The following is a 17,227-nucleotide window of genomic DNA, read 5'->3' on the forward strand; positions in this document are numbered from 1 at the left end:
ATTCTACTCAACCCAATGCTCTGGACTGTCACCAACAATCTTTCCGTGTAGACATCAGGGGTGAGTTTTAGTCACCATCCTGAAGGTCAGACCATCATGTGAGTCTGGACTGATGAGATGTTTCAGCTACCTTAGGGTAGACAATGACCTATTCTCTTCCAAAACATAAACCATCAGCTGCTTCTCACATAGTAGTTGACCCAGAAAACCATTTTAGAGAGATGAGTCGATGAAATTGTTTTCTGAAGTTATGTATTCCCAATTAGTTAGGCCACTATAATTCCAAAGATAAGGCGATCAAAGCAAGACTTGTTCAGGTAGGAAGCAGGCATCTGCTGTCATTTGGGATGATGGTAGTTTAGGGCCCCCACATTTGGACACCTCTGTCCCCTGGCACCTTTTTTTAGATTGAGTGTGATCTGATGGAGCCCTTGGCAGGCAGAAGTTCTCTTCTAGGGCTGAGCTATCGAAAGCAGTAAGAGGTGAAGAGGAGGTTGAAGGGGGCCTTGAGGATGAGAGACAGGGTAAGGTGAGCAGGTCCAGGGCACATCTGATTCTCTGCTCCTCCTGGCACAGTAAGGGTTTTGCACAGTGCAGGTGACGATGGGCTTAGACCCAAGAGCCTGCCAAACCAGTTCCTGACCTTGACATTGCATTCTCCAACATGAGTACAAATAACCCGGACCTGATTGCACTTCTCCTGCATACAGACCACCCTAGCACAAGGGGTCTCTTCTGGACACTACAAACCCCTGCCCATGGCAGGCAACTCCCTTCAGCTTTGAAGCGGCTTCCTTGATTGGGTGACAGACACTGTCATTTAACCTACCCAGCAGCCAGGATCCCGCCCTCCTTCTTAACAGAATCCTGCCTTAGAGGAGGATTTTGATAGTCCTAGCCAATCATGGTAACTCCAGCTGCTTGTCAGTGATTGGTTTTATCAATCCATTAAGCCAATCAGGGTGCACCATCCAGTCTGATGCTCCTCTAGGGAAGGGATGGTTTCAGTTCAGTTCAGTCGCTCAGCCATGTCCTACCCCATGGACTGCAGCATGCCAGGCTTTCCTGTCCATTACCAACTCCCAAAGCTTGCTCAAACTCATTTCCATTGAGCTGGTGATGCCATCCAGCCATCTTATTCTCTGTCAGCCCCTTTTCCTCCTGCCTTCAATCTTCCCCAGCATCAGGGTCTTTTCCAACGAGTCAGTTTTTTACATCAGTTGCCCAAAATATTGGAGCTTGGGCATCAGTTCTTCTCATGAACATTCAGGACTGATATCCTCTAGGATTGACTGGTTTGGTCTCCTTCCAGTCCAAGGGACTCTCAAGAGTCTTCTCCAACACTTTAGTTCAAAAACATCAATTCTTCGGCACACAGCTTTCTTCATGGTCCAACTCTCACATCTATACATCACTACCAGAAAAACCATAGCTTTTAGCTATGGTTTTAACCATAGATGGACCTTTGCTGGCAAAGTAATGTCTCTGCTTTTTAATATGCTGGCTAGGTTGGTCAGAGCTTTTCTTCCAAGGAGGAAGCATCTTTTAATTTCTTGGCTGCAGTCACCATCTGCAGCGATTTTGGAGCCCAAGAAAATAAAGTCTGTCACTGTTTCCATTGTCTCCCCATCTATTTGCCATGAAGTGACAGTACTGGATGCCATGATCTTAGTTTTTTGAATGTTGAGTTTTAAGCCAGCTTTTCACTCTCCTCTTTGCTTTCTGCAGATGGTATCATCTGCATATCTGAGGTTATTGATATTTCTCCTGGCAATCTTGATTCCAGCCTGTGCTTCATCCAGCCCAGTGTTTCTCATGATGTACTCTGCATAGAAGTTAAATAAGCAGGGTGAAAATATACAGCCTTGATGTACTCCTTTTCCAATTTGAAACCAGTCTTGTTCCATGTCCAGTTCAAACTTCTGCTTCCTGACCTGCATACAGATTTCTCAGGAAGCAGGTAAGGTGGTCTGGTATACCCATCTCTTGAATTTTCCACAGTTTATGGCGATCCACACAGTCAAAAGCTTTGGCATAGTCAACAAAGCAGAAGTAGATGGTTTTTTGGAATTTGGGGTGAGCTGTTTTGAATGCGTTTTCCCCAGTATGCCTCATACTTGCTTTGTCTGTCTTTCCCTCTCCATCGATGAGCAAGAAATAGCCACTAGATGACCTCTTGCTGGTTGCCATGGTATGGGCAACCCCTGCTTGAAAGGTTGCTGCTGAACGAAAAGACGCCGGGATTCTTGGCCTCCGGAGGAGAAGAATTCAATCCGGGAGACCCTATAGTCCATCGGGTCCCAAAGAGTTGGACACGACTGAAGCAACTTAGCACACGCACACGCAAAGGAGCTTCTGAGACCTTGAGACTAGGTTAGAGCATGAGAGGGTAACAGGCAGGAAGGCCAGGGGTCTCCAAATGGAGGAGAAGAATTCAATGCCAGAGACGAGGCTTGATCTCTCAGAGCTTTGGTGTAATAAAGTTTTATTAAAGCATAAAGGAGATAGAGAAAGCTTCTGACATAGGCATCAGAAGGGAGCAGAAAGAATACCCCCCTGCTAGCCTTCAGTTGGATGTTATATAGTCACTAACAGTCTGTTAATGAAAGAAAGGAATGTCTTAAAACTCAGAATGGTACCAGGCCCCTCACCCATAAGATGCATTTTGGGATAATCTTGGCATCAGATGATTCATCCTGGGTCATAAAATGATTAACTTGAATATTTTAGAAGGACAGATTACCATACAAATAGTTTTGTTTACATAGATTAGGGAAACAATATCTGAGTATAACATACTGGTTTGTCAAGTGGGTTCTGAGCCATTAGGCAGAACCAACTTGAAGACAGAGTTTGGAGTAAATGCATAGCACATTAGCATAGCTTAAGACAAATATTCCCATAAGAAAAATGCATTGGTTATCTCAAGGTTTGAGAATAGTTAACTTCAGGTGAAACCAGGTGTCATTATGGCAACACACTATTTTAAGAGAAACCTCCTTTTAAATTTGTATAGAGAAGAAAAAAATATCGCTAGTTTGTTTCCTCCTGCCGCTTAAGAGAGATAAAAATGTCTGACACTTGCGGGCTATTTCCTCCATTTGGAGACCCCTGGCCTTCCTGCCTGTTACCCTCTCATGCTCTAACCTAGTCTCAAGGTCTCAGAAGCTCCTTTGCGTGTGCGTGTGCTAAGTTGCTTCAGTCGTGTCCAACTCTTTGGGACCCGATGGACTATAGCCCACCAGACTCCTCTGGTGGGATTCTCCAGGCAAGAATACTGGAGTAGGTTGTCATGTCCTCCCTCCAGGGGATCTTCCTGACCCAGGGATCAAACCTGCATCTCATGTCCCCTACATTGGCAGACGGGTTCTTTACCATTAGCAGCACCTGGGAAACCCCAGAGGTTTCTTTGCTGCTACTGCTAAGTCACTTCAGTCGTGTCCAACTCTGTGCAACCCCATAGACGGCAGCTCATCAGGCTCCCCCATCCTTGGGATTCTCCAGGCAAGAACACTGGAGTGGGTTGCCATTTCCTTCTCCAATGCATGAGAGTGAAAAGTGAAAGGGAAGTAGCTCAGTCGGGTCTGACTCTTCGCGACCCCATGGACTGCAGCCTACCAGGCTCCTCTGTCCATGGGATTTTCCAGGCAAGAGTACTGGAGTGGGGTGCCATTGCCTTCTCCAGGGGTTTCTTTAGAGTTTTTAAAATCTAAAGGCATTAAGGAGAAATTGTGGAGCCCAGCAGAGGTCGAGAAGGACTGAGTAAGAGAAACACCTCCTTACTTGGGTTACACCTCATGCACAACTGCTTGTTCTCTGGTGAGGAATCAGCAAAGGGACATTATGATGCTGGAAATTTCCATCTTCCCACCGAGGGAAACATACTAATCACAAAAGGGAAAACTTATCATGAAAGGGAAAGTCAGTGAGTAGCCTTGTTGACCTGTTCTGAGTCTGTGATCAGGAATCTCAGGGTGAGAGTCCTCTGTTGGACAGGGCACCATGCACACGGGCTAGGAGATGCCAGCTCAGAGTGGCTATGGACCAGGTGTGCTGGTCCTCCTCTCTAGCCTGAAATCCTACAGCATTCCCAGGGACCAGGCTTTAGTTCCTTTCACACCTGGCAGCCCACCTCCTTATGAAATCACCTTTCTCTGCTGATAAGCCTGAACATCAAATGCCTGGACTGCTCAGGTAAGTGTGATTCTACCTAGAAGGAGACACATAAAGCCTGGATGCTTCACCTGCCCCCAGGTGGTAGCTTTCAAGAGGACGCACGAAAAGTGCAATGATTTTTGCTATGAACTTAATTGTGTTCTTCAGATTCATATGTTGAAGCCCCAAACCCCAATATGATAGCATTTGGAGAAAGAACCTTGAAGGAGGTAATCAAGGTTAAATGAGGTCATCACAGTGGGTCTTAAACCTGTAGGACTGGTGTCCTTAGAAGAAGAGAGAAAGATACCAGCTAGCTCCTATCTGTCTGTCTTTCACAACTTTGCACACACACAGAAGAGGCCATGTGAAGACACAGCAAGAAAGCAGCCATCTACACGCCAGGCAAAGAGACCTTACCAGAAACCAACCCAAGTGCCACCTTGATCTTAGACTTCTAGCCTCCAGAACTCTGAAAAAAGAAGTATCTGTTAAGGCTGCCCAGCCTGTAGCATTTTGGCACGGCAGCCTGAGCAGACTAATGCAGTTTTCTTTATGCTATGCTATGCTAAGTTGCTTCAGTCGTGTCCAACTCTGTGCGACCCCGTAGACAGCAGCCCGCCAGGCTCCCCTGTCCCTGGGATTCTCCAGGCAAGAACACTCGAGTGGGTTGCCATTTCCTTCTCTGGCAGTTTTCTTTAGAGACCCTCAAAACCTACATTCCAACACAGTGCTGGGGCTAGAGCACAGGCTCTGAAGTCAGGGTGTCTAAGCTTCACCTTGGCTTCCTATTTAGCAAGGACCTGGGTTTCACTGTACTTCCATGAGCCTGTTTCATATGATGGCTATGATATTTCACTGAGAAAAAAGCATAGAAAATGCTTATCATGACGGATGGAACACGTAAGGATACGATATTGCCCTTAAGAGGGTGGTATTTTTTAATTGGTCAAGGGATGTTTGGGTTGAATTGCTCTGGGTCTTTCCAGCTGTAGTCCATTGGTTCCCAAGTACGTATTTCTTGACTCTAGGGCATCATGTGTGTAAGTCTGCAGGAGGCCATGGCTTATTTTCAACATGTCACAAAGTTTGTGGGAAATTACCCACTTGCTCACAATGACGCCACACATGCTAACATGTGTTTTGTTTTTGGCTGGAATTAAACAAACTCACTGTGGAAACACTGCTTAATTCTGGAAGCGAGATCTGTAGATATACACGTCCTTGATTTATAAGAAAATAAGAACATGAAATAATTATTATCTCATTATGGATCCCCATAGGATGCCTGGAGAGAAAATTAAGAAAAGCAGTCTTAGTGGGTGCAAAGGTGAGGAACCCTTGCTGAAACCGCTGCAGTGGTTTTGTGTACGTTTCCCCCAGACATTTTCTAGCAATACTGTACTGCTGGATGGAGGGCACGTTTGCTCTTTAGTTACTAAATATGATTTAAATATATAATATTCTGTTGCTACACTGTTCAGATTGATCTAAACCCAAGGCATGTAAAGGACCCATGTGAGCCCTGCACACAGTCCTCATGCCTGCCATGGGCAGTCAGTCACACCTGGGCTCAAGGTCTGGTGTAGACACCACCTCTCACTCTCCAAGTACTGACTCTGCCCTTCAAAGCTGAGTGCTGAAGAACTGATGGTTTCAAACTGTGGTGCTGGAGAAGACCCTTGAGAGTCCCTTGGACTGCAAGGAGGTCAAACCTGTCAATCCTAAAGGAAATCAACCCTGAGTATTCATTAGAAGGACTGATGCTGAAGCTCCAATACTTTGGCCACCTGATGGAAAGAGCTGTCTCATTGGAAAAGACTCTGATGCTGGGAAAGATCAAAGGCAAAAGGAGAAAAGGGCAGCAGAGGATGAGATGGTTTGATGGCATCACTGACTCAATGGACATGAGTCTGAGCAAACTCTGGGAGATAGTGAAGGACAGGGAATTCTGGCCTGCTGCAGTCCATAGGGTCGCAAAGAGTCAGAGATGACTGACTGACTGAACCACAAATGATGTAAACAGGACCCTCAGATCAAGCTGGGGTGATGCTAAATAATCCTTGTGAAGCAGTAAAGCTTTTCATTTTGCTTAAGAAACTTTGACTTGGGTTTCTGTCATTTGCAACTAATGAGTCTTAACGTCTTGGTTAATGAGCTACCTTGCTGGGTACTTGTACTCATAACTGGAGCAAGGAATTGAACATTCTGGAGACATGGGGCTCCAGAATGCGCTTTCGGATTCTTTCCCTTCCCTCTGGTTGTCTCCTGCCCAGCCCTGGGGAAGGGAGGGTCCACCTGAAGGAATTTGCTGGAATGACAGTTCACCTTGTTGAGGCCTTGTTTCTTCCTCACAATTTTTCTGTTACTCTGCACAATCATTTAATCTTCTTTTGAAGTCAGAGACACTGAATTGGAAATTGAGGCACACAGAATGAACATCCCTCCACACCTGTGGGTGGTGGTGAACGCAGGGCCGGAACCTGGTGCCTGAGCCCCGCTCTGAGCGTGGTCTTTTCACCCTGCCTCCACCTCTCAGAAGCAGGGACTTTTAGGTCATGACAAGGGGAGCCCAGAGCACCCTAGGAAGTCTTTCTCCCTTGCCAGGGTCTTGGGAAAATCCAGTCGTTTGTAGAAGAGAATGCATGTTCGTAACTACATAGGTTCTAGAAAGACTCTCATAAGGAGGTGAAAATAGCAAAGGGGCAGGAAGGCTCTCATTTCCTTGAAGTCTTTGGAGGTCAGCACACACATGGTTTAAGCCTCAGCTAAGTTCCTTCTTCAGTAGAATCGTTCTGTTTTTTCACACATTTCCTCTTGGGATGCCCTTAAGATCAGGCAGGTGGACGTGCGCAGGGCTGAACAGAGCTTTTACTCTGCAAAGGAAACCAAGTGCCGGAGAGGTAGCCTAAAATAGCCTCAACCAGGGAAATCCTGAGCCGATTCTCCTGACTGCCGCTTTTACTGCGAACACTCCCAGCTTCCCAGAGAGACAGATGGACTTCAACATCCCATCCACATCCCGGGCAGGGAGGGGCTAATCCATGCAAAAGAGAGCCTGGTGGTACTGGCACCAAGGGCATCTCATGGGACCCTCGTACCTGCTGTGACCTTGCCTGGAGGGACACTTGGGAATGTCCTCTGTTGATTTCATGATTTATCCACTATGTGTATATTTTCTTTGATCATTAGGATTCTATCATTATTTCCTTGAAGATGTGGTCAGTGTTTATCCTTTGCGTGTGTGTGTTTGTTTTTAATTGCTAGACTAATTTTTAGAGGGCTTTTCAATTCATAGCCCAACTGAGCAGAAAATACCAAGAGTTCTTGCATCCCTCCCCCTCCCCTCCCCACTACCAACAGCTGGCACCACGTGGTACCTTTGTTACAGCAGATGAACCTCGCCAACACATCGTGTGCCTGAGCGCTCAGTCAAGTCTGACTCTTTGCGACCCCATGGACTGTATCCCGCCAGACTCCTCTATCCATGGAATTCTCCAGGCAAGAATACTGGAGTGAGCTGCCATTTCCTTCTCCAGGGGATGTTCCTGACCCAGAGATCAAACCCTCGTCTCCTGCATCTCCTGCTTTGGCAGGTGGGTTCTTTACCTCTCTGCCACCGGGTAATTATTAACATCCAAAATCCATAAGTTACCTTAGGGTTCATTCTTTGTGTTGTATCCTGTGGGTTTGTACAAATGTATAATGTCACGAATCCATCATTATAATATTGTACAGAGTGTTTTCACTGTCCTAGAAATCCTCTGTGGGGACTTCCTTGGTTGTCCAGGGGTTAAGAATCTGCCTGCCAATGCAGAGGACACAGGTTCAATCCCTGGCCTGGGAAGATCCCACATGTCCGGGTATAACTAAGCCCATGTACCACAACTCCTGAAACCTGCGCTCTAGAGCCTGTGTTCCACAACAAGAGAAGACTGCATGATGGGAACCCCATGCCCCACAATTGGAGAGTAGCCCCTGCCTATTGCAACTAAAGAAAGCCCGCACACAGCAGCGAAAACTCAGCACAGCCAATGATAAACACATAAAAATTCGAAAAATTAAAAAAAAATCCTCTGTGTTCTACCTATTTATCCCTTCCTCTCTCAGACCCTTGGCAATCACCGATTCTTTTTTTGTCTCCATAGTTTTGCCTTTTCCAGAACATCATGTAGTTGAAATCATACAGCCTTTTCAGGTTAGCTTCTTTAGCTTAATGTGCATTGAAATTTCCTCTTTGTCTTTTTATGGCTTGAGAGCTTGTGTGTTTTTAGAGCCGAATAACAATTTGGCAATTGTGGATAAAGATGCTTTCAGCGTTTGTGTACAGGTTTTTCTGTGGACATAAGTTTTAAATTCACTTGGGTAAATGCTGAGGCTCATAGTTGCTGAAATCCCATGGTAAGAGTATGTTTAGTTTTTTAAAGAAATCACCAGACTGTCTCCCAGAGTGGCTGTACCATTTTGCTTTCTATCAGCGATGAACAAGAGTTCCTATTGTTCCACACCCTTTCCAGCCCTTGTTGTTCTCAGTGTTTTGGATATTGGCCATCTTAATAGGTATGAAGGGGAAGCCAGTGTTTCCTCTTAGATACATTTTGGGCAATATTTCAAGTTCTGACTTTGGAGGCTGTAGTTAGATCCTCTTGAGTAAAAGTGTAAGAGAACCAACTCAGACATTCTTCATTCACTTACTACTCAAATGTGGGAGTTTTTTGTTGTTGGTTTTTCTCTGTTTTTCACCGTATGTGTTGTGGCTTTTCAGACCCTAAGTCTTGTCCGACTCTGTGACCCCATGCACTGCAGCACGCCAGGCTTGCCTGTCCTTCACTATCTCCCTAAGTTTGCTCAGATTCATGTCCATTGAATCAGTGAGGCCATCCAACCAGCTCATCCTCTGGCATCCCTTCTCCTTTTGCTTTCAGTCTTTCCCAGCATCAGGGCCTTTTCCGTCAGCTCTTCATTTTATGTGGCAAAGTATTGGAGATTCAGCTTCAGCCTCAGTCTTTGCAGTGAATATTCAGGTCTGATTTCCTTTAGGATTGACTGGTTTGATCTCCTTGCTGTCCAAGGGACTCTCAAGGGTCTTCTCCAGCACCATAATTTTTACTGTATAAATGTTACTAAAATCATTCTTTAAAAAAAATTTTTATTGGCGTATAGTTGCTTTATAATGCTATTTTTGGCTGTACATCAAAGCGAATCAGCTACACATATACATATATTCCCTCTTTTTTGGGTTTTCTTCCCATTTAGGTCACCACAGAGTCCTGAGTAGAGTTCCCTGTGCTATCGAGCAGGTTCTCATATTTTATAGAGCTCATCTTTTTTATACATAGAAGTGCATGTATATCAATCTCCAGATCCCAGTTCATCCCAGCTCCCCTTGGTGTCCATATGTTTGTTCTCTGAGTCTGTGCCTGTTTTTGGCATGGGAATCCTCAAATAAAGAATCCTTTCTGGGTCCTCAAGGAGCTCACAGCCCAGTGGGGTAGAAAGACCAGAATGGAGTGACAATTAGCACCTGAGGGGTATGTGGCAGAGGGTACTGTGCTGGAGGGAAGCCTCAAAAAGGGGCTGCAAGCCAAGACGGGGAGGGGATGGGCATGCCAGCCCAGAAGGAGACCCAGAGCCTCATCAGAGGGTGGGGGTTAGAGGCTAGAGGTTGCAGTTTGCTATTTCAGGGCTGTTGGAGTTTCCTCTTCGAGGATGAGGAAGCAAACAGGCAAGGGACGTGACAGGGTCTGCTTTTCCCGGTCCAGCAGGCAGGGAACTGCCGATGTGGAGGTGGGGTCTGCAGATCCCCCCTGGCCGGTGTTCCTGCTCCAAATGCTTACGAAGCAGCGGTCCCTGCCCTGGCAGGGCCTCCGGTCTAGCAGCAAATTATCCAAACCCTGGCTTTAGGGAGAGTTTAGATCTCTCCTCTACTCCTCAGAGCGGGGCCCAGAGCTGCTGACGAGCTATTTTGAAGAGCCTGGGTTCAGGTTATTGATTCCCCTCTCCTTGACTCACGCTCAGGTGGAGGCTCAATGAGTCATGAAATGGCCATAAGCAGACGTCAGGAGGGACCCACACGTGCTGCCCCTGCCCTTGAGTCCCCTGAAGCAGCTGCTATCACCCCCGGCTCCCTCCCCTGCCCGCCCTAACGGCAGAGCATCTCCCAGCTCAGCGTCTCCGTGAGTGTCTGTGCAAAGGTCACCGACTGGGAGGCAGGGACGATGGAGAAAGCTTCGTCCTGCTTTAGGCTGGAAGATGGCCCCCACAGCCTCCTTGTTTTTGTCTTTTAAACTCAAACCAGCAGCACTCACACACCATTAATCCCACCAATTAGGACAACTGTGCTAAAAATCCATAAAGGAGAGAAATGTAAAATATTTTCCACAAATGCAGGATATTGGTATTTCTTGAACTCACCTGAAGTCAGTAGGGGAATTACACATCTTCTGAAGTCAGAGCAAAGGCCTCCAGGACAAACACAGCGAGTGCAGCCTCTGAAGGACAGGCTTTTGGGGGTGGGGTGTGCTCCTGTGGCTGTGACGTGGGATTTCCTCTGCGTGAAGACCCTTCCTCCATCTAAAAACACTGAGTGCCTACTACACATTAGGCACTACTCCAGGCAGTAGGTACACAGTAATGGGCAAGACAGTGCACGCTCAGTTGCTCAGGCGTGTCCGACTCCTTGCGACCCCATGGACTGTAGCCCACCAGGCTCCTCTGCCCATGGGATTTTCCAGGCAAGGATACTGGAGTGGGTTGCCATTTCCTCTTCCAAGGGATCTTCCCAACTCAGGGATCAAACCTGCGTCTCCTGTGTCTTCTGCCTTGCAAGCAGGTTCTTTACCGCTGAGCCACCTGGGAAGCCTGTTTTTATGGAATTTATGTTCTATTGAGGGAAACAGGATATAAACAACTTCAACATCACATATAATGCAATTTCAGGAAGCAAAAGCAGCAATGAAAAATTTAAATAGTAGGCTAAGGGGCTGGAGGTGGATGGAGGGGGTGTTTTAGAGACAGTGATTCGAGCTATTGGAGTGGGGTTCTGAGCCCAGGGACCAAGCTTGAGAGACAGCGTGTGTGAAGGGGAGAGACTGGAGTCACAGAAAATGACCAGGAGGCAGGGGGTGCAGATAGGCAGCCAATTCCTCCCTGGGTTGTCCTGGAGACCAGTGAGGCAGACACTCCACGTGGGTGGGAACCCAAGCACCTGTCTGTGGTGGTACAAAAGCCATAGTCACACACCAGGGTGTAAAAGAGTGAATTTCTGACTTTGAGCCCTGCCACCAGCTACAAAACTAAAAGCACCTGGGTCTTCTCTACAGCCTGCCTGGTTTCAGTCGAGGTGTCCTTTGGGACCAAGCTTCTGGTCCCGGATCATGCCTCTGAGGAGATGTGACCCCCTCTTGACGCGTCCTCTGGGTCTCCATCAGCAGCAGTAAGGCTGCAGCCCTGGCTTCCAGCCGCATCCACTCACGGCCATCCACCTGACTCCATGGAGCACCACTCCAGCCTAGTGCCATTTTCACACCATAAACGTGACAGATCTGTGTGTTTGCTTAGAAAAATCTGTGGCTTTTGGTGGTAAAGCACTGTCTTCCTATGATATCCAGGTTCTCAGGAATTTCCCCAACAGATGGAAGTCATGGGTCTTGAGGTCCTTTCTCTCATCCATGCACAGGTGTTCCACCTGGCTGGGGGTGCTGGACACACCTGGCTGATCCAGTCTGTTTCTGTGGGGCTGTGGGGTGAGGGGCTGGGCGTCTCTCTATCTTGCTGCTTTTACAGACCCACTGCTGAAGCTGAAACTCCAATACTTTGGCCACCTGATGTGAAAAACCGACTCATTAGAAAAAGACCATGATGCTGGGAAAGATTGAAGATGGGAGGAGAAGGGGATGACAGAGGATGAGAGAGTCAGATGGCATCACCGATGCGATGGACATGAGCCTGAGCAAGCTCTGGAAGTTGGTGATGGACAGGGAGGCCTGGCGTGCTGCAGTCCATGGGGTTGCAAAGAGTTAGACACAACTGAGCGATTGAAATGAACTGAGATTTCTGCTCGCTGCTTTAATGCTGGCTGGCAGAGACCAACTCTCTCCTTAGATGTGACCCAAGGAGCGAGGTCTCGGTCACCTCTGCCCTCAGATTTCCCCCAAAAGTCACGGGCAGAGGCAAGCTTTCCATGCTGAGACCCCACCAAGGGTTGTCCTCCACTGCTCAAAAATCTCCTGTGTTAGTCCAGACAGAATTCTAAACTCTTTTCATTGTGGAGGAAAATAGCCAGTTGCTATCCTCCCAAACCTTTGTTTACACCCAGACTCAAAGGGTCTTTTTCTTCAAATGATTGTCTCTGCCTGGCCCTACCAAAGTCTGTGTAGAAGCTCCAGGGTAAGGATTGACTTCTGTCTTCTGGGCTCTTCGAGGACCCCCTCAAGGGGCCACAGACTCAAGGGGTGGAGGGTGCTGGCACAACAAAGAATCAGCAGGAAACCACTTTGTTTTCCACCCTGTAGATCATCTTTGATGTGGCTGTGAATTCTTCCCGGAATGAGTGGGGCACAAAGACGTGACTGTGAAGTGTAAGTCCTGCTCACCCAGCACCTGTTGATGCCTGATCCGTGAAGACACCATCTCAGCAAAGTGGCACCTTGCTGGAAATTGCGTTGGTGGTGGCTGTGAGTGCCGTAGGAGCCCGGCCTCTTTGGTTCCTTCTCTCCTGTGGACTCTCCATCACTCTGATTCCTGGCGTCCCTCTCCCCTTCCCCAGAAACAGACCAACCAGCCAGATTTTCCCATCATGGTTCTAAAAGTGTGATCCCGAGTCAGAGCATCAACATCACCTGGAAATTTACTAGAAATGCATAGCCTCCGGCCCCACCCCAGACCCACTGAGTCGGAAACTCTGCGGTTGAGCCCAGCAAGCTGTGTTCTGCCCAGCCCTCCAGGTGACTCTAATGCTCCCTGAAATTTGAAATGTGCCTCTTTAAAGGGGCTCGAGCACCTAGACCATGAAGAAATCTGAGAGCCAAAGAACTGATGTTTCTGAACTGTGGTGCCGGAGAAGATTCTTGTGAGTCCCTTGGACAGCAAGGACATCAAACCAGTCAATCCTAAAGGAAATCAACCCTGAATATTCATTGGCAGGACTGATGGTGAAGCTCCAAAACTTTGGCCACCTGCTGTGAAAAGCTGACTCATTGGAGAAGACCCTGCTGCTGGGAAAGACTGAGGGCAGGAGGAGAAGGGGATGATAGAGGATGAGATGGTTGGATGGCATCATTGACTCAGTGGACACGAGTTTGAGCAAATTTTGGAAGCTAGTGAAGGACAGGGAGGCCTGGCGTGCTGCAGTCCATGGGGTCGCAGGGAGCTGGACACAACCAAGCGACTGAGCAACAGCAGCAGCACCTCCGGCTCGGCTGGCTGCCATTAGCGTTGGGCAGAGGGATGATGGGAGGTGGTTATACTGAACCAAGCTGAGGGAGGCCACTTCTCTCCTTCGTGGGGAGTTCTGAAAATGCCCAGTGCATTCCTGCCTCACCTGCTTTTACGGCTCTGTGTGTTTCCTGTTCCTTGTTGGCAATGCGACCTTTACGACAGAAGTTTTCAGTTCTCAAAGGAGATCTGCAGAATTAGAGCAGTCCCTTATGTGAGCAGACCACACAGGTGACACGTAGGTCTTCTCCACGTGCGCCCTGCGAGGTTCTGAGTTGTCATCTACTGAGTGCGGCCCAGCCATCAGTTTACAGCCAAGCAAGCCGCCATGTTTCAGCAACAGGAGGAAGAGAGGTGTGCTTCTCAAAACATGGCATCAAGGGAACCAACACGGGACCCTGGGCTCATGGCTGCAGAGACACCTCCCTCTGCCCAAGCTCGGGGTCTGCCCGAATCCAGGCCCCTCTACTTCTTCATCTCAGCTGACATCTTAAAATGCCAAGGCCTGCAACACCTCTTAATATTTTAAGCAACAATTAATTTTTATAAAAGAGGATTTTTTATCCTTTACTTTAGAAAACTGTGAAGAAAAAAACCCCAAATTACTGCCTTTATCTCCCCTTATCTTTTTTATTTCTAAATGTTAAGCTTGACAGTTATTAAGAGCAAACCAAGGTATATGTAATGTTTTTGTGCATGTTTTTTAAGCTAACAAATTAGCCTAGCTGTATAAAGGCTTGTAGAATCAGCATTATGTTATTTACAGTTGCTCCAGATTTATTTTTTAAATGTTTTCCTTCTGAAAACTCCCAAATCCCTAATGTCTTATACCTCCAAAACAGTTTATCTTGCCAGGTTTTTCTGACTAAAACTTACTTGCCCTCAGCATCTTGTTCTTTGTCAGTTAACATAATTTAATAAAAGGTTTGCTAAAATGTTTGTGATCCCTATCATGGTCATAATTTTAATACCTTTGCTCCATGAGAAAGGCCTGCAGTGTCGGCAACACAGACTTTTAGGGGCTGTGTCCTGTTGGGGGGAGACATGGTAGGTTTGTGGAGTCTTTATGGGGCCAATGGTAAGAAAATATTTGTATCAGTGTATAGACCCAGATCCAGTACAGCGTCTATTCTTGTTACAGGCAAAGCAATTTGACACTTCCTAGTCTACCCTTCTAGTCTTGTCTGTTCCACCTAAAAAGAATCTGAGTCTGGATCTCTTCTCGAACCAGGTTTGTTTTGCCCCACCCACAGCAAGCTAAACCCCTGAGATGCCAAGGTTTAGCAACAAAGAGAGGGCTTACTCAAAAGGCAGCCAAGTGCAGAGACAGGGAACAGACCTCAGATGGATGTCTCTGAAAACAAAGGGACGGGGATATTTATGCGATGGAGCATAAAGCGGCAGGGTGGTCTGAGGCGTGGGGAAGGTGGGGAGCGTGGGGAAAGGTGATTGGAAAAACGTGCAGTAATTGTCATCCTGGGCAGGTGTAACCAAGCTACGGGACCTCTGACATTACAAGGTTATCAAGGGGTCACTCGCGCATGCCCAGTTGGAGGGTGGGCGGTCCTAACCAATCCTAACCAGCTCAGCTCGAACTAGACGCAGCTGACACCAAGTAACTGGGAAAGGACTCAGGCAAACATTATATTGTTTAGGACCACGTGCTACTTGAAGAACATGCAAGTGCATCTTCTGTAGCAACAATTAAAGTGACCTTGATCAGTGCAGGCAGGATACAGTTAGAATGGATTTTCCTGAGGCTTACCCACAGTTTCAGATCCACTAAACTTATTCCATGACCTGCTTGTGGACCCCAACCTGCAGTGAGAAACACTGTGTTAGGTGGCCTTTAAAGTGACTTCCTGCCACCACAGGACCCTTGAACAAGATTCCCCTGAGTCTGAGCCTGGGACCGAGTGAGCTGAGAAGCAAAAAGGGGCTTCCTGGGGCGCGGCTGGGAAGTTCTGAGGACTAAGATGCTCATAGCCAATTACAAGCACTCTGTGACCACACTGCTTGGGCATCTTTTTCCTTTATGCCTTACCTTAGAACAAAAAGTTAAAAACCCAAGATACTTACATGAGAGTTTCACTGCTTATCACCATGGTATGTGTGTCAGGGATGTCCCAGTTCTGTGAATTGAGAGGACCTGTCAGCGCTTGATTCTCTCCAAGTGTGCACCCGAGTCTCACTTAGAAAAGGGTTTTCAGCTTGGGATGACTTGAGGCCCAGTCCTTGCTTCGTGGGTAACCCAGTCCCCTCAAATGCATTTTCTTCCTTTCTCACCACTGCAGATCAGAATCGAGTCTACTGTCAAATGGCTTCTGATGTTTTCTTGTGGATTATCTGTATGCTCAATGGATTTTCTATAAAACACTGAGAATTGAATGTAGTTCATCTGGTTACTGTGGGTTAAAAAACATACACTCTGTGGGTTTTTTTTTTTTTTTTTTAAGTTTTAGAAAAGAAACAGATCTGCTCTCCTTTTAGAATAAAGCACTGCTCTTCTACTCAGCTCGAAGTGCTTGGGTCTCTTTCCGGGCAGGGAAATGGTGCTCAGAAAAGGGTTAAAGGAATTTTTCTCAGCAACAGGTACCACCTGATACCAAACAGATAAGGGCATGTTTGGCAGAAACAAATACCAGCCCCTTCCTTTGATGATATGGAACCTAAAAATGATCAGTTACAGAAGATAGAAGTTTACAGGTGAATTCCTGAAAATGATAGAGGTCCACTGGCCACAAGGAGGGGCCAAATCACAGGGAGCTGGTGTGTCCAGAGGTGACCAGGTCCGTTTTATGAGGCTCCTAGTTTATATCCTATACGTGACAGATTCAAGTGGGTGTCCTTGTGAAGAGGAGGGGGCATGTGGGGAGCTTCAACCAGGTAACCTTACCTGTAACAGGTAAAGTTGCATCGGTTCTGGGTTTCATAAATGGGCTCTCCCTTGAGCGTCTTTTCAACTTCAAATCTCCAGCCTAGACAAACTGAGAGTGGTAAAATTGGAGACTAGTGTATGCCTAGCCTATAGTTTGATCATGAAAGAAACTACAAAACTAAACTTTCAGAAGGTCATTGGCGTCCATAACACTGACCCCAAGGGTGGGATGGGACTTTCTTGGTGGTCCAGCAGTCAAGATTCTGAGCGTCCACTGCAGGGGTTACAGATTCGATCCCAGATCAGGGAACTAAGATCCCACATGCCATGTGGCAAAAAATAATAATAATAAAAAATTAAAACAAAAAAATTTAGACAAAGAGTGAGATGGAAGGATCTTAGATTTCTAGTTACCTTCTATCAGGTTCGAATTTAGGTTTTACAGTAGGAAGTTAATTTTCACTGAGGTCTTAGAAAGCTGACTTGCCTCAGGCAAGACATCCAGGATTTCAGGAAATAACAGAGCATCAGGGCACAGGCCCTTGCTGTGGCCTCAATACAGCTGATCTGAGGCTGTATTTAGGGACATGGAGAACCCCTTTTGGCATTTCCATGAGAACAGTGGGTTTGGGCTCTGAAGCCATCTGTTTTCATTATCTCCAGAAATTGTGTTTTCCAGTGAAGCTTCCAGACTGACCTAACAAATTAATTACATTTAATCTTCAGACTAGATATCAATCAGAAAACACAGATGCTGCC

General features: G+C 46.9%; 1 long non-coding RNA gene across 1 annotated transcript; it reads right to left on the bottom strand.

Moving 5' to 3' along the window:
* Window positions 1-10,907: 10,907 nt before the first annotated feature.
* On the bottom strand, window positions 10,908-16,126 carry LOC123327636. Its single transcript, XR_006542262.1, has 3 exons — window positions 14,894-16,126; window positions 11,461-11,978; window positions 10,908-11,038 (listed from the first exon to the last, which is right to left on the bottom strand). It is a non-coding gene; the product is annotated as an uncharacterized LOC123327636 (long non-coding RNA).
* Between the last annotated feature and the right edge of the window lie 1,101 nt (window positions 16,127-17,227).

This window comes from Bubalus bubalis, chromosome 10 (assembly GCF_019923935.1).
Source record: "Bubalus bubalis isolate 160015118507 breed Murrah chromosome 10, NDDB_SH_1, whole genome shotgun sequence".
Taxonomy (NCBI): domain Eukaryota; kingdom Metazoa; phylum Chordata; class Mammalia; order Artiodactyla; family Bovidae; genus Bubalus; species Bubalus bubalis.